Source organism: Calidris pugnax, unplaced genomic scaffold (assembly GCF_001431845.1).
Source record: "Calidris pugnax isolate Ruff unplaced genomic scaffold, ASM143184v1 scaffold20, whole genome shotgun sequence".
NCBI lineage: Eukaryota > Metazoa > Chordata > Aves > Charadriiformes > Scolopacidae > Calidris > Calidris pugnax.
Genome location: NW_015094510.1, coordinates 20,020,046 through 20,038,842, shown reverse-complemented (window position 1 = coordinate 20,038,842; position 18,797 = coordinate 20,020,046). Strand labels below are relative to the sequence as shown.

The window sequence follows — 18,797 nt, the reverse complement described above, 5'->3', positions numbered from 1 at the left end:
GTTGGGATTATGTTGGTGTAGTTCTATGTCCATACATGAGATTTCCTTTCAACAGCTTTTAGTTCATAAGGCACTACTTAACAGCTTAATGTTTCCAGTTCTATGACTATTTTCAGTAATGGTTTTAAAGAAAAATCAGTAACTTTCCAAAAATCTGACTTCAGACTTACTGACCCAAGTTTAACAAATTTTAAATTAGGTATCAGACTAACTTTAAAAAAACAAAGACACTTGGTAAACAGTATTATAAGCTCTGTTCCGCTTCACATTTACAAGAGGATTTTTAAAGGCTATGTTTGCTTATTTTTCATATAATTTTTTGTAAATAAATAGTGCAGTAATGTTTGAACAGCATAATTTCACAAATAGAGCTTAAAATCATCAGTATACAGACAGGAAAGTAACACATCAAGAATTTCTAAAAATTGACAAAATAGTTGAGCACAGTCCAGCTGAACCAGACCACTCCCCTCATAAAAAGCAGGGGCACGGAGGGGGAAAGATGGCATTTAAAGCCTACAAAAACACATGTGAAAGAATTAACTAATGAGATTAGACAGACTTTGCCAGACTTTGGCATAAAAACAAGCACCCCCCCTCAACCTACAGTGACTGCTGTCTAGGGGTTATAAAATTCATATTGTGCTTCCTGGAAACATGCCTGAGGGCTTTGGCATCTACGACAGTTTTAAGCCTCTATGCTAGAAAAATCTTAAGGAAGAAAAATAGTGGTACATGTCGTGACTTGCCAGCAGAGTAAGACTTGTCATTAAAACTATTTTAAAAGTAGAAGAGTAGCAAATGAAAAAAGAAGAAATTGAGAGAAGAACAACTAGATGAAATAAATACCCAAAAAGAGACAAAGGTACTCCTCTTAAGTAATATGTATAATTTTAAATTCTGGTCCACCACAGCCCTGTTCCTATCACTATTGTCATTTTAACACCACACAGTACTTGAACACCAGCATCAAAAATGTAAATATTTGATGGAGCTTTTTACCATGCTCCTACTCAGTTTATGTTCTATTAGTGTATCAGCCTCAGCAACCTTTATATAAACTCATTTACTTCCCATCTTTTTTTTTTTTCTGTCCAGAAGACATATCCTGCCTATCTTCCCACCCCACACTCCCACCAAGCTTTAAACATCTCTTCCCTTCAGTCAAGTTCCTCTGAAATTGCCACCTCTCCCACAGCATGCACAAATCTACTCATTTGCAGAATGACATTAAAAATCCTGTGATTTCCTGTTTGCCTCCCAAGTTTGCCACACTTCTGGGGAGTGATAACCTTTACATTTGTGTTTATACTAAGCAGAGTATTAGAAACGAATAAGTAATAAGCGACCCTAGGCACGAAGTTGAGCTATTTTGACAACAAGCACAAACAAAAATTAAATTCATGCTTGAATCAAAAAATTGTATGGATTTAATAAAGTCCAAAAATGCTGGGCTCTGCCCAGTTAAAAGGGTTTCATTCAAGCCTAAATAAGGCATTAAAATGGAGGTAGCAACACCTACTCCAGTTCAACTACGCCAATATTTAAAGCATCTCAGTTTCAATCAGTACAATTTATATGTAAATAAGAAAGAAAATAAGATTAGCACAATAGAAAAATAACTTGTACTTAGACTTCCCCGTTTTTTTGATAAACTTTACACTTATAATTTTAAAGGTTCTTATGCTTGCCTCTTTTCTCCATGCTTTCAGTTTCCTGCTCTGTATGTAAAACTACATACACTTATTACAGTTTTTCTTGCCTCCTGAAATATTATTAATTTGGGAATTATAACTATAGCTCCTAGAAAGCAAGAGGGTAAGTTCCCTCCAAACCCATTCCCTTCTGGAATAACATGTCTTCAGGATTCCAGTATCTTTTAATATTATTTATTGGAAGCCTTGAGATGTCCTGCACTGTCTGTTTTCTCCATCCTTTCAGTCTCAGCATCCCTGGCCCGTCCTGCTCCCCAGCTCGTGCTCCTCAGAGGTTACACTGGAGGGCCTTTCCAGAAGGCATCTAACAAATACACAGCACCCCCTTCCAGGTTTTTTTGGAGAGAAATCTGCAAGCACTTTCTATTCATGCTCAGTCATCAGTTAAGCAACAGGACCTGCTTTTTATTACCCATTTTCACTTCTGGAGAACATAGCTCCTCAAAAGTTATGGTTTAAAAGATCAAGGATTTGTATCACCCGTACTGGACTGTGCCAGTGCTCGAGAGGCCAGTGTGCTCTGCTGCACGTGATCAGTTTTAAAATTGATCAGTTTTTAAAAGGGTGAATTACAAAAGCCTCCCCAAACATTTTTATTGTTATGAATTCATCATCATCTTCTTTTTCACAAGTCTGTTTTCATCTTACATATTCTACTGGGACACTTCTCACAGTGGGGAAAACAAAGTCTATGCAGGAGCAGTCAAACGTACACCTGAAGTAAAAAGAAATTCTGAAAACATAAATGTTTTCTACCACACACCTGATATACTGTGACATTTGTAAACAAAAAAACATTCTGGCAAAGAGGTGATATTTGAAGTTAATGGTGTCTCTCTCACGCTCTGTAGGGGAAAGAATAAATAACAGTAACATTACCAGAGGGCAGGGAGTCTCAGGCATAACAATCCTTTGCATCTGTGGTGAGAAGGATGACAAGCACCAGCAAAGAATGTCCATCTCTAGTACAGGCTTTGGGTAATATGCAAGTCACACAAAAAAGACTGGCTGACCTGTACATACCCAATGCAAAACATAGGAGAGGCAGAAGAATCCGTCGTCCCTAAACTCACCTGAGCAAACCCCATCCTAGTAAGCAACTTCAGAATCCCACAGGCCCTTCCAGTGGGAAATGCAGGTGTCTGCCTAGGAAGGACCCCAGATTATTTTGTATTTCAGACCTTGGTGTGGTGTTTTTGCTAGAAACCCAGAGGGAACATGGGGACCCAGCCAGGCCAGGCACCCACAGCCACTGGGGGAACGCAAAGCAGATCAGCCAAACTGCCCCAGAAGGAGACAGGGAGCAGAGCAGCAAACTTAGCCTCCAGCCCAGGATCAGGACTGGCTTTGCACCATAGCACAAACACTATAGGCATCTTAAAAATTGCCTTCATTTTTCTTCCTTTGTCTTTAACAGGAAAATACCTGGAACCTATGTGACTATTGTAGGGCCTTTTGTTTTCCCTTGACTGGCCCGAAACATTTAAGCTCCTAATATTCAACTCTTTGAAGTTGGTAACTTTGTTATGGAGACCCTCTTTCTTATATCTACAAAATATGCGAGAAACTTTGCTTTATGTTTTGGAGCACAGATGACCCGAGGGTAAGAACAGCAGCTTGCAGAGCCATTACTTGGTTTTATTTTCTCACCAAAAGTGAGAAAGAGCAGTCAGTGGTGGTGTGGAGGAAGTGCAGAGGGAGGGAGAGAGGGACGGGAGAACAGAAGGAAAAGGGAGGGGAAGGCAGAGGGGAAGAGAGGGAGAGGGAAAAGAGAGAAGGGAGGATGGAAGGAGAGATGGAATCAATCCTTTCTCCAAAAGCATTAAATGAAAGCTACAGATGAAATCACCTTTTACAATTGCTATGTTCTGAATACAGTGGGTTCAGGGACCTTTTTCAATTCATGTTTCAAAACAAACAAATAAAAACCCTGAACAAAACTCTGTATATGTCAGTCACAGCAAATCATATTATTTCCTATTATTTTAAAGTTGACCACATATCAAATTAATACCAACTCTGAATTTTTTAAATAAAAAAGAATCAGAAACTCAAATTTTCCTCTGTATTCAGCAATAGCTTACAGCACCGGCACAGTGAGCTAACTTTCATGTTTTTGTTACAATTTTAATAATGCTGGATTCTTGGACAGAAAAGGAGGAGGGATGTGTTCTGTTTGTTTGTCTTCTTTTAACAACAACAACTTAATTAGACTCAAAGCTGAAAGCTATTTTGGATGAGCAATGAGAATACCTCAAGCTGGGGCGCCCTCAGGCACCACGGCTGTTGGAGAGCTGGAAAGAAAAGTGAGGATGAAGAAATGAGGTGGTAAAACAAAAAAGATGCAGAAGGAGAACTCAATTGACAAGTGGGTATGGGAGTTTTCTGAAAAGAAAAAGATAAATGAATGACAGCAAATGAAAAACATGAGGTGTAAAGGAAGGAGGAGATGATGTGGGCTGCAAGACAGGAGCATGCATGGGGGGCAACAGAGGGGTAATCGAGGCTGGTGTGGAGAGAGCAGCCCAAAGCAGGGGACAGGCAGAGAGTCAGTGGCAAGTGCCTGCCAGACTTCATGCCCTAGCCAGCCAGGTGGGAAGTTTTAAAGCTATTTTAAAGTAGTCTTTTTGAACATGAAACAACCTCAAGTTGAGTTTGATTATCGTTTCTCTGATGGTGAAAAAAAAAAAAAATTATCCTTGGAAACACCTCAGTGTTTAAATGACTCATGATTTTAGGACTCTGACTCACTAATTTTGTGTCAAGTTTTATGAGTTTTATTACGGAGCTGTTTTTCATTTTCCTGATACTTTTGGTTAGCTCACCCTCAATGTTTAATTCCTAGGCTGGAATTTTCTCCTCTGATTTTTCCAATAAAACAAATCCTCTCCTTGTTTTAAGATATAAATTGATCTTTATTGATGTTTTCCCTCTAATTTCCTCCTTAACCACACTATATTTTCCACTAACTACCACCTTTGCCTTACTTATTTTACCCATTTCCCCACTCTTTCTCTATTGCTTCATGGAGGAACATCTCAGAGAAGATCCTGAACTGATTTCACTGCCATATACCACATGCAGTAAGAAGTCTCATAACAGCCATGGATTTTCCTCAGAGCTTATAAATCCACACAAGCTGTTTGTATAGGTATTAACATAGTCTTGTTCAACTTTGTAATTCCAGCAGACAGGAACAGAAGACGCATTTTACATTACTACAGTTATCTCCCAGACAGAATAGGACTGCTGCCCATACTAGCTTTCTCAATGCTTTGTTCAGTTTAGTAATATATTCCTTATTGTGTAGAGCTTCCCTTAGCAGAAAGACCAGTAAAACAACTGACTGTTACTCATTCAGAAGGATTTCAAGGCTTCAAGAAAATCAGAAATTAATCATTCCATACTGGTGTCATTCCTCTTTAGGTCATTGCTGTGAAATGAGAAATCCAAACATATCAATAAGGCTTTCAAAAAGGGGAAAGAAAAATACTCATTGTTTCTAAATAAATTTAAACTTCAAGCATATTTGTAAAATTATTTTTATTTTTGAGGAACCTCAGCCAGCCCAATTCTGTGTGGACTATGGGATAATAGCAATTAATATCCGTTCTAAGGGAAAGGAATTAGACCTCAACAGGAATTCACAGAGCATCACATTTGGGTATTTCCTTCAAGTTTAAGGCAAGTCCATTTCCCTTCCTGTTGGCTCAGGCTCTGAGGCTTTTATTCATGCCCTTTCACATTTATCTGTCATTACACACATGCCACTTCTTGAGAGCCAGTCATCTACAAAAAATATAATTTATCATCAGCATATATGTACTTCCTCTCTCAGCTTCTCATCCAAATTCTCTCCTCAGGTGGTGGCTTAGCTGAAGGCATTGGGAGGTATCTGCTGCACATTCCCAAAGTCGAACGGCACGGAATTTGTTCTTTTCTGTTGGAGTGAAATCTCCATGGTGACATCTGCATCATCAAGCTGTGAGAGCTTTTCAGTGAAGAAGAGATTCTCACTACATCATGAGATTCTCACTACAAGAGTGCCCTCTGTAAATGAAGAGGAGATGTTACCATAGGGGTTCTTGAGAGCCAGTCATCTACAAAAAATATAATTTATCATCAGCATATATGTACTTCCTCTCTCAGCTTCTCATCCAAATTCTCTCCTCAGGTGGTGGCTTAGCTGAAGGCATTGGGAGGTATCTGCTGCACATTCCCAAAGTCGAACGGCACGGAATTTGTTCTTTTCTGTTGGAGTGAAATCTCCATGGTGACATCTGCATCATCAAGCTGTGAGAGCTTTTCAGTGAAGAAGAGATTCTCACTACATCATGAGATTCTCACTACAAGAGTGCCCTCTGTAAATGAAGAGGAGATGTTACCATAGGGGTTTCTGTAAATGAAGAGGAGATGCTACCACAGGGGCTGAAACTGGCTGAAGCTACACAGCAGTGCTGTCTTTACCAACTGGCTTGTGAGGCCACATTGCAGATTAATGCCTCTGAAACAGTATGTGTGTCCCCCCCAAATTCGATGAACACAAGACACCATCACAGTTAGAAACACGTGGATTTTTGCACTCAGACGCAGCAGAAACAAGGTGCTGTCATGCTGCCTGACAGGAGCAGAGGGAAAGCAGTCCAGCACCCTCGGGCCCAGGGAAGCCACGCTTTGCCCCCAACACACACCTTCCTCCTCAGCTGCCTGTTGATCAGCCCTGGCTCAGGACTGACCCCTCTTCACTTTGTCCCCTCTGTCACCAATACAGAGGTTGCTTTATCCACTTGATTGTTGAAGATGTACAATCAGGCTACTTCTATGATTTGTGTATTCATCAACATCCATTCTGCACTATATGCAACTTTATGATCTTTATGCAGCTAAAACTTGGCAAATACATCACTAGGAATGAAGTATCTGTTAAAATATTTATTTCTGTCTTGGTAAGTAAGGGCTTTTCATAAGGTCAAGAAAAACCTTTCCATACTATGCTTTATATGCTAATCTTAATATCCTTCGTTTTGTTTTTCTGTGTTGCACTAAATGATAGTAAACTTAAAAGAAAATCAATCTATATTAAGATCCCAGGTTTTGAAATTGTGCCATCACCACCTTCTTGAGTAAGGTGTTTAATTTGTGACTAAACTTTTTAAAAACTTTCAAATTAATCCTCTGAAGTTCAGACAAAAATAAGAGAAACTAGGCAGTTCTCATTCTCTGACACCACTATACTTGGGCCTGAAGCATTAGGTGAGATGTGAACAATTTCTTTTTCAGATTAAAACCAAGTTAGTAAACAAGCTTCTTTGTTACAGAATTTGAGGAGAGCAGGGGATATTTCCCAGCAGGGAACCCATGGGCTTATGCATGAATGCAATGGTGAGAAGCACTAATATTCAGTTTCATGAAAGGTTTCTCTGTGGGAGTTCAAACTGCTCCTGACAAAAACTGCTTCGTGGCAGACAGGATAAGAGCAGTGAGAACACGGCTCCTATCCACAATCAAAAATGGCTCCTTGAATGTTACCTTACTTGGACAGGTGCACAAATACACAGTTGTTCTCACTACTTATTGTGGAGCAAGAGAACACACACACACGGGAAAGAGGAAAAATGCAGAGACAGCATCATCAAGCCTAGAGTGGGCATCTCCTTTCACCTACTTCTGCACCTCCAGCATCAAATATAAACTTGCTGCCCTCCAGTTTTATAACCAGTTCATTGCTTTTTTGTCCCTTCACTCCACTATCCAAACCCCACAGTGTACTAAAATTTCATTTTCCTCCGCACCTCTTCTGAAAGTCTCCAGTGCTGACATGCAGCCACCTCTAACTTAAAACACTATTGTTGCCCTCACATTTCAGTTTTTTTCTAAACTCATCTCTCTACATTACACACCACAATGATGTATCTTGCCCAAAGCAATTGCCATTTCCTCTTCTACCAGACTCCATTTTCTTCTCTACATATGAATTCTTTGAGCACGCTTTTTCCATTGCCTCTGTATCATGGCTATAACACCCTGGCAACACAATGTAATTCTCCTCCCACATCCTCCTCTTCAGCACCCTCTGAAGAGCACCATAGGCATTAAGTTGTGGCTCTTTACAACCCTCCATCACTCCACTAAGGATAGCATTTGCAAATTCAACACCAGGCTCTTTCTGAAATGCTTTTTACTCATTCTCAATTTAACTCCAATTTAACAGTGCCACACAATTTCTGTGGAAATCTCCCTTCTGGTTTTCATGGTACCGCATTCAGTCATTCTCCTGCCTGCAAAGACTGCAATCAATGCCTTTCTTTGCAGTTTCAAACCACTCTTTCATTTCTAGAATGGCTTAGTCTTGGACTCCTTCCTCTTACTCTCTACTGTGTCCTTGATTGCAGTCATCAGGAAACTCCAGACCTTCTATATGTTGAACTATATATATTTATATAACCTGTAAAACTCTACTGGCTTCCCAAGTCCATAATCTTAGTGTGTTCCTATTTTTCTTTCCATCCTAAATTTAGGATACTACTTTGCCCCTTAACTCGCTATATAAAAGGGATCTCAAATACTTTGCTGCTATTATTGAAACCTTAACTTAATATATCTCTTCAACTATCCAGCTCCTGCCTTGTAGCATTCCAGTCCAACCAAAGTGTCTAAAAGTAGAAGTATTTCAGAAGAGTATTTCAGATCTTGCAGATATCAGATGTGAACAAACACCTTTACTAGCTTCATCCAACTCTCTAAAGGTCGAACATCAATGAAGCATGAGCTTTTGCCCTTGCAAAAGTGGAGTGCAATGCAGGTTCATGCTGCCTACAGAAAAATGCAACTCCACTGAGAGTTTCTTCAAACTGCCTTTTATTTCTGCTATATCTGTTTTGAAAGTGACGGTCATACACAACCTAGATTGGGAACACCTGGATCTGTACAGTTTAGATAGCAAGCAATAATTTTTTATCATGGTTTATGCATTTTATATTTTTATGTTTATTTGATAGCCAATATGGACTTAAACTGACTCATCTTCCTTTTGGGGCACTGTATTCCCCCACGTTATTGACAGATGCCACTCAGAATCCAAAGTATGTGTTCTCCAGAGATTTTGCTATCTAAACAGGATTACATGAAATGAGCTGATGCAGGAGAGCATCAGAATAAGAACATTACACTGGTACTTCTTTATATGAAACCTTATACTCAGGGTCCCTAAACTTACTCAACTCCAAAGCAACATCCCAGGAATAAAAATAGTTTAAGCATTCTGAATAGTACATTTTAGCTCTGCTTCTTTTGGGGCTTCAAAAGTTTTATTATTTGGCATTTCCTACAAAATAAGAATTTGCATTTCCAGCCAGCTATATCCTATGTTTTGGCTAGAAGTACCTTGTGGCATTGACTACTCCTTAATGTACTGTGAAGTGTCTACCAAATCTCAAACAGTAACAACCAATCAATGACTTGCATACAACAGCTCATGTAACGCTTGATCCAGCCCTCCCCATAGAGTCAACAAAAAGATGGAAATTTGCTCCAAGCTCTGAATCAGAGCTGTATCTTATTGGTTTGTGGTCCAACAGGTGGGCCATAGCATTTTCTTGGCTGACGAGAGGCTGCTAGAGCATAAAGCAAAAAAAAGAAGCTGTATGTCCTCTACTGTCTGCCACAGGGTGACCCAAAAAGTTAGGGATCAGGCATTATTATTGCCTCTTCTATTTGTATTTGTACTGAGAAAGGACAGAGGGATGCTCTCTTCCTGCGGCAGCTCTGCTCATTAACATCTGGAAGCAGCAGCTGGCCAGGTAGCTGTATGTTGCAGCACAAGCCAGAACTACTCCCACATCCAGGAAAAGGCAACACCACAGGTGCTATCTCAAAAAAATTTCTATTCTTAATAATAATAATATTTATCATTATATTTAAATTAATACTTTAATTAAATTTAAAAATTTTGTATTTTTTATTAATAATACAAAAGATAAAGCTGAATTACTGAATAGATTATTCAGGCAAGTAAGCAGGGAGGCATACTTATGAGCAATTCAAGGACTGCGGCAATTTCTAAGCAATGTTTTTGGCACAGAAATGGGAAAGCAAGCCTTCAAGTTCAGAAGTCCAGCTGGATGAAGAAGCGGGATGTCCATCTGTCACAAGCGCATCCCCAAGCATTTTTTTTCCCCCTGTCAAATACACAGTTCGTATTCCTATGCCACAATTAAAAGGGAGATAACTTTGCAGCCTCAGAGCCCAGAAGATCTTGCTCACAGAAGTCAAATACATACTTCAGCTAAGCATTTCTCCTAAGTAATTAATCACTTGGCCACATCAACTACAGTCTTCTTTTTCATCGAAGGAAACTTAATCCTGCCAGTCACCATCAAACACGCTCCTGTTAATCCCACAGCAATTGCACAATAGATCAACATGCTTGTGATGGACAATTCAAACAGCGGAACAAAGCTTGTAAAGGGACAGAGGCGAAAAAAAACTCCTCACACATTTAAAATTAATTATCGTTAAACAGTGGATGGTTTTCCGCTACAATCAAACATTAAGAGAATGGCTGATTTAACAGCAGAAGATATAATTAATGCGCCAATGGAAAAACAGCTGAAACTGTGACAGCAGAATTCAACTACAGCTGGATTAATTTTTTTTTCTCTGCCCTATTCATATATTTTCCTGTTTCAGCTGCAATACAACACTACCATTTAGTGGTCAGAAACACAAAGTGCGGATCTAGCAGACCCTTCTGTATTTTTGTCCGAACAGATGGCAACTATTTCAGGAGTAAATAGTGTACTCACACAATCTAAAGAACCAGGAACTTAATATTACTCTAATTTGTGATCACTAAGCAAAATAAAATGTCTTTTAAGTTACATGCTTGAGTAAAGCCTTGTCAGAAGTACTGAAACAGTTTCAAAGACTAGGTAAATAAAACTGGAACATATTACAAGTTATTAATAGGAAAAACATGATACTCTCTCACAACTTTGTGGACTTATTTTGAAAAGCATCTGAATTTCAGGATGCACACGAACAAGGGAGCAGTTATACAAGCTGTCCTTTGCTGAGAAATATAAATGCAATACCATGTCCTTGTGAGCTTTTTTATTTCATGATTGTTACTGAATTCTACCATTAAATACTCAGGAATAGAAAAATTAAACACAGGATATGCTGCCCATGATCTAATGACTGCAGAATCCTAAGGGAGCTTGTTCATCCACTTACACCATTATAGCTAATATTCTCCATGTCAAGATGGTGTTTACTTTTACTTATTTGCTATTCAAATCATTGTACTCCTGTAGCTGGACTTGAAAGGCTGCTGGTTTCAGAACCATCGTTTAAACTATCTTAAGCACTTGTCAGTGCATTCTTTGAAAAGTAGTGACAGTTAAGAGCTTGTTGGCTGAAGAAGGCCTTTGTATGACAAAACCTCTTATAAATGAAAAGCCTACAATTTGAAGGCCACGTAGTAGAAAACCTGAGTGGCTTTTCAATCATCGGTCATGTTATAAGTGAAAATGCTGGGTTTTTCCATTGGTTGGGCTAATATTACTTTTTAGAATACCATGCCAGATTTATTCAAAAATTCAAATCCACAGCTTCATTATCTTTGCAATCAACAGTAGAGCATTGGACTAGATTCTCATGTCTGTGTGTAAAGTTTCTAAAATAAGCAAGAACTATCAATCATGAATTTTCATTGTTCACATTTCATGTCAAATTTTAGCTAATGATTTAATCCTACCATTTTATTTTCTTAGAGCAGTTAAATGAGGGGGCAGAGATCAGCTGGGTGAAATTAATTCATTCGAAAGAAAAATGCAGTCAGGTGCCAATTTCTAGGAATTATAACTACAGGTTTGGAGATAAGAAGGAAATGTCTTTTTAAAGTACAGATAAAAATATTTTTCAGGGTAAGCTTCTAGTGCTAGATGAAATTAAACATTGTACTCAGTCATGCTCACTGTGTTTAATAAATGCATTATATTGACCTCTTTCCTCATAAGTCAATTAGTGGGTCTGCTATTTCTGAAGTAGCTTTAATGTATTTCTGCCCAAATCTTGCAAAATGGGATTTTACCTATAAATGTCCAAAATAAGATCATAGAATCCTCTAGGTTGGAAGGGACCTTAAAGATCATCTAGTCCAACCATCAACCTAACTCTGACAAGAAAATAAATAAAAAATAAGCAATAAAAAATCACTAAACCAAATTCCTGAGGACCATGTCTACCTGTCTTTTGAACACCTCCAGGGATGGTGCCTCAACCACTTCCCTGGGCAGCCTATTCCAATGCTTGATAACCCTTCCCGTGAAGAAGTTTTTCCTAATATCCAATCTAAACCTCCCCTGGCGCAACTTGAGGCCATTTCCTCTTGTCCTATCTCCTGTGACCTGGGAGATGAGACCGACCCCCGCCTCTCTACACCCCCCCTTCAGGTAGTTGTAGAGCATGATAAGGTCTCCCCTCAGCCTCCTCTTCTTCAGACTGAACAACCTCAGCTCCCTCAGCCTCTCCTCATAAGACTTACTCTCCAGACCCTTCACCAGCTTTGTTGCCCTTCTCTGGATGGGCAAGATCAATTTTTCTCAAAAGCTGCTTTTTCCAAATACTTGCAAATCAGTAGAGCCTTGTGATGGCAATTTCTCCATTAATTCAATACAATTTTTAAAGCAAAGGCACTCTCATCATTTTCCTTGAAAGTGTGCAATACTGTTATTTTCATTTTCAATCAAGAGATCTATGAAACACATGCTATAAGGTAAGTATGAGTCCTGGAATTAACTCTTAGAGCAGAAGCACTTGACTCATTTTTCACCACAGTCCACTATGTATTTTTCTAGAGGTTTGCTTATTTTTGCAAAGTTTTGCTCAGCAGGAAGCCATAAGCTGAGTCCTGCTCCACTTGGCTGGCCAGATGCTGCTCCCTACCTTCCCAGCTGGGAATTGTGGCAGCAAGCTCCAGTCACTTTTTGAGATACTGGGAGATCACACAGGCTTCCCTTGGAGACTGCAGGACACATTGCTTATTTGAAAATCAGTCTGAATAAAATTCACTAGTTGTCTGGATCCAGATGGAAATCTTTTATTTGTAATTTTGCATTAGATACTAGAAATCCCTCTATAACAGAAATTATATTATATACATCACTCACTGATACACAAAAAGGTCAAAGCTATAGTCTACACACCATGATGAAAGCACCCAAGTTAGAGGCTACCCTGTCGTCAGGTATACCTGGTGGCACTCAGTTTTTGGAAAGCACCCCAGAAACAAAGATTTCCTTGAGTTTGGACTGCTTTTTGGATTCAGAGCAATCTGCCTTACAGTGTATCTTTGCTAAATGTGGGAATATTTCTGGCTTTCTTGTTCTTGAGAGAGAGCAAGCGTGGACTGCAGAAGCAGGTAGAAACATGGAATATGTAAGAGCTATTAATATCTCAACTGAACCTATCACGCCTCACGCCTGCAGCAGAACCAGATTTCAACCTGGGATTCTAGTAGCAGATGGACTGTGCAGTAACATATAGCTACCCAAACACATTTAGAGATGGGAGACTTATTTTTCCTTCTTTGAAAGCACTTTAATTCCAAAATCCCAGTGCTACAATGCAGGCATCGCCCTGATGTCCGTGACACAATGTTCTCATGTTAGCTTACTGACTAATGGTGGACTCTGGTGATAATGCTGTAAACTGCATTTCTTTCAGGCATAATCATTAATAAAAAGCGTGTGGGACAGCACTCCATCGTATACTGTCTGGAACGTAACTGAGATGTATGATGCCTTATGGCCAGATGCACATGTGAAGTTAAGGCTCAGCATGCAACACTGAGAAGGAGCGACATGGTTGACTTCTAAAAAAAAGGAGGAAAAGGGAAAACAGATGTCAAGGTTTCAACAAGTCATTGCACACTGCAGCTGGAACCTGTACAAAACCAACACAAGTATGCTGATAATGTAGCATTTCATGTAACGATAAGGGCAATAAAATAGCAGAAAATGCAAAACCTCAAATGGCCGAACACCTTCCTTAAATTCCAGAGGGTCAGTTGGGCTGAACAATAATAGTGATCCTTTCAATAACCAGATCAAATGATTCAACTATTAAAGCCCTTTAAGCTCAAGAAAAGTGAAAATTGAGAGATTCTCTTTCTTCTAAATGCACAATATGGACAATAAATCTAAAGTCCAATCCAAACAGACATTCAGATGCACGCTATCTCATCACCATCACTCTTGAAACTATTTGGCAATAGTTTCCCTTATTACAACAGATGTTAACAAGATGGATAGAGAGCATATTAAATAAACATTGATATTAATATATAAGTATCTATCCAGCAAAGCCACTGTTCAAATAGTATACTTCCCTAAGAGCATTTCTTGGGAAATTAATCAGAGAATACGTCTCGCTAGTAAATGCTATAAAGTCAAGGTATTTCCATTAACAGACACTGTGTCCTTCAGAAAAAAAAAAACCCTAAGCAATGTAAACAGGGTGTACATGTGCAGCCTGTGACTGGGCTCTGGTGGAGTGATTCTCATCACTGGAAAGCTGTTCTCACTGGGCTTTGCTTCTTAGAACAGAGCAGCAAAAGTAGGAAACGTGCAGAGAGAATTCAACTTCCCAAAATTTACAACGTGAAAAAGTTCAAAAGCCTAAGGATGAAGAAAGAGCAGGCACAAGCCATAATCACAAAAGTCTGGAATTTTAAGCCCAGCTCTGTGGAAGAGACACCTCGGTCAGAACAGCGTCTCCGCGACGCGGGCGGGCTGGTTACAACCCTTAGGATTTCTGAAGCACGCTGAATGTGGAGATTGCTTTCTCATGTCAATGTTTCTCACTGGAAAACAGACTTTTGCTTTATTCTGTGAGTCTTTCAGCACAGCAAGTTCCGGGACATTAAGAAATCCCATAAGTAAAAAATGAGCAGAGTTTACATATCCATTAATATGACATGAACCATCAGGATTAGGACTGACATCACAGAACAAAAGCAAGCAAAAAACTCAGGTATCTTGGAAAAAAGCTTTTACAAACAGTGACAGAGTCACAACTGGCTACTCAAAGATTAGAGAATTAAAAAGAAACCCGCTGAGAGGTGGGTAAACAGGACCATGCAGAGTCAGTTGAAGTTTCCAATAAAACCAGGCCATCAAAACACAGAATTAATGTAGCAATGGGAGGTGAAGAGGACCTTTCTCGGGCACATCAGAAAGTTCTAGAATGATGACGTAGCAAACAATTCCTTCTATTTTGGTAGAAAAACTTTTTTTGATATTCAAACTGCAATTTGAATCTCAGCCATAAACTGTGAAAGGAGGTACTTTTATTAAGAACAGGTATCGAGAGTTGTTAATTTTAAGATTAAAATTATTAGAATATACTGGTACCAATACCATTAAAATTACTTATCGCTTAAGAAAATGTAAATGAAATTTTTTTGGCTGTCATACAATCCTCTCACATTCATCACTGACCTGACAGCTGTGTATTTATAGACTTCACAAGCAAAGAGCATTGCATTCATGCTTAATTAGTAGAAAGTTCATCTTCATCTGTGCACCTTTAGGGTGACTTATTTTAAGCTGTAGCACGGCTTAGAGGAAACATGTGGAGACGTAATAAGTGCCAAAGGAAATTGGAAGTGTTTTGATTCTTTTTGACATAATAAGATATATCAAACTGACACCCTGACGCAGATGCACATCTCTGCTGGCACTGCAGCATCGCTTACATGCAATAGTCATACCCCAAATATTTGCCAGATGTGCTTGCAAATGATATGCAATTTAACACACATTGGAAGAAAACCTAACTCAGAAAACAAATTAAATAAAAAAAAGATGAAGCAATCAGTGTTCAGTCACTGCAGACCCAAATAACTTGTTGAACTGGAGGCTCAGAAGTCCAGTAAACTATTTGGCGCCTGGGTTGTTCCTTATAGAACTTTGCAATCTTTTGACTTGCATTCACCTATGTTTTGATTCTACTACCTATTACGAACTCAAATTTAATAGCCTGCAGCTGAAAATATTTTACTTCCGAGAGCCTACATCTTTCAGGTAATGATGTGATAAAGAAACACGAAAGAAGTCAGGCTACAAAACATAGGAGAAATTACTATATTTGCCATTCAGGAGGCTTCTAGGCACAGATATGTTTGAGAGAGAAAGATACAATAACAGAAAACAGCACCGTGTTGGGAAGGGAAATTCACACCAAAAGCAATTTCACCTGTGATAATGCCCTCCCGTGTTTCTGAATTTCCTTTTCACTCCCTGATGCTGTTCTGCAGCACAAAGGGCCAGGTCCCCAGGAGGAGAGCTGATCCCCGCACCGCGCCCAAGTTCAGTGCTTTGCAGTGTTAAATCCAGATACATTCCTCTACACATCCCACGTACATCAGTATAACAGAGCGAACGATCCCAGGATACAATTTGTAACTGACAACAGAACAAACCAGAAAATGTCTGACCTATAAGAAAAAAACCCACAGAGGAAGGTTTGTACAAACTGGTTATCTCTGCTAAGTTTAGGTCTGCGTGTGAAATGTCATGGCCTCAATCTCTCTCCTGTGCTTGCCCATGGCTTTATGTTGTTGTATTTTGGGGTTCTTTTGGTTATTTTTGTTAACCCAGAAACCGAAATAACTGGGTTGCCAGCTCAGAAGCAAAGAGGGGGAAAAGGTAACTATCTTCACCACCTGAGAGCAAAGGTGGAGCTGGGGATACACTAACTGCCGAAGCTGGGTCACTTGTGTGGAATTAAAAAAATAATAATGATCAAGTCAGACAAAAGCAGCAAGAAGGAACCGACTACACAGCCCACAGATGGTGACACACTCTGATGGGGATGGAAGTAATTACGAGCCAGTCTTAGTCCTGGGACTCTTCAAGGAGTCCTTGAATGATATTCACAACCATTAGGCACGTGACAGGGGATAAGCACTCTCACTTATATTCATGGCAAAGCTCCAATTACTCAGACTAGCTTCATTAGTTTGGAGACGTTGTTAATTACTTTCAGCAAGCCTACGTATTGCTTCAGAAAAAATATGAGATGCTTTTCTTTCTTAAGAGATATTGCAATAACAACTAGATATTGGAATCCGAAGTTTAAGCCTTCATGTTGATTAAAGAAAAACCTAAAAAGGGGGAAGATGAACACAGAAAACTGAGTTTCAGAGCTATGCTTGCAGAGCACTGCCTCGTGCATAACTGTTCAAGGGCACTGTGCATAGTTACTCTTCTCAAAGTGTGCTAGGCAGCAATGCATATAAGATGCATTTGTTTTGTATTAACTACATAATTACGATTTTCTAGCAAATTTAGAACAGGCAACAGGCTCACTCACCCAAAAATACCTCAAACGTACAGCCTTATTTGAGCTTTCCCCACCATTTAAAATTGAGTTAACTCTTTCAGTCCCCAAAGATACTTCTTTCCACCTTTTCCATTTTTATCGAGGCAGTTACTTTGCCTTTTGTTCAAAATGATTAGCATTTAGCATAACCCTTCTTTGCAGAAGCCAAGAGGCTGTAGGCATGCTTTCCCTTCTTACAATAAACTTTAACCTGAAGGCATAAAAAATTCTTTTTGTGTGTGTGTTAACCTGAAGGCATAAAAAATTCTTTTTGTCTACTTTGGAGCAGTAACTTGGTATAGAAATAACATCCAGGGACCCAGAATAAGCTCTCAGTTGGAACCACAGAGTTTAACACCACCAGTGATGCACCCCTGTTAGGACTTGGAAAGATGTTTTATAGGTCTTTTTACTTGGCAATATACGATTTGTGCACAATGTAGATATTAATAGTCCTTTTAGGTATTAATATTCCTTTAAAACTAAATTATAATAATTTGAATTTCTTTTCTCCTGCTGTTATACACAGAGCGAATGTATTCACAAAAGTTAACTTTATGAACAGAAAGTTCTTCAATAGAAAGGGTCAGATTTTTTTAAAAAAGTGGTTCAGAGCAGAAGCAAAACCTCAAGTGCTTTGAATTACCTTCAAGAGAAATCTCACTACTGACAGGTGTAGCTTAGAGTATCAGTTAAAACCAGCCCTACCAGTTAACCGTTGTAAACATCCATAATTGTCTCAAAAATTCCTAAACCTGCAAATTAGTGCAGGAGAAGGAGAAAGTAGAGACATGGCAACAGAAAAGAGCACTAATAGAGATTCGTAAGATGCACCTAAAGATCCTCCAGAGTATGTTAGAACTTGTCTCTGCAAACTGAAACTTGATCATGCAAGTAATGTATTAATTTATTTCAAGTGGCTCAAAAGTTGATGGAAAACTATTCAAGGAGGGAAAAGATGAGCCATGTTTGGAATGGCAGAAGGACTCAACCAACTTGAAGGCTCAGCAAACAGAAAGCTCTGTACCATACTGTACAATCCAGGGGATCTAGCAAAATACTTCCAAAAGATAGCTGCCTACCTTACTGAGCTCATTACTGGCCATTTCAGAATTAATTCACTCTTGGAAAAGAACTGTCATCCTAACAGCATTGCCTTTGCCACTAAACAGGCATGAATATTCAGAGAAATGAACGCTGCTAAATAGCTCCTCCTCCACCTGAAGTGGCTCCAAAGGCCGTCATTCTATTCTAATTGAAGTTTCAAATGCCCTGCGCGCTGGAGCTCAGCACCATGTGACAAAATTGCTTGATCGTTATTTGACCTGAGCCTATTTAGCGTTAAAGTTTAGCCTTATTAAATGTGAATATTCATCCGAAAGCTCCTCTGCGGGAGGGCGCGGGGGCAGGGGTGCAAGCACAGGAGGCTGGGCGCGGGAGGGAGCGGAGCCGCTGCCGTCCCCCGCTCGCACGCACGGGGGCGCTGCGGCTCCGCCGAGCCCCGCCGGCCGCCGGCCCACACCGCCCCCCCCCTCCCTGCAGCGAGGGTCGGGCAGCCCCCGGGTTGGGCTTTATTTTCTCCTTTTAGACTCTCCAGCGAAGGAATCTGCGGCTTCGTACTCGGCATCTCTACACCCAGACAGGCTTAAGGGAGAAAACAACACGTCCGTGGAGAAATAAAGCGGGGGGGGGGGG

At 39.7% G+C, this 18,797-nt stretch overlaps 1 protein-coding gene across 4 annotated transcripts in view; it reads right to left on the bottom strand.

The window, feature by feature from the left end:
* Positions 1–18,797, bottom strand: part of DCLK1 (doublecortin like kinase 1) — a 247,491-nt gene that overhangs the window by 122,381 nt on the left and 106,313 nt on the right. The window lies entirely within an intron of this gene.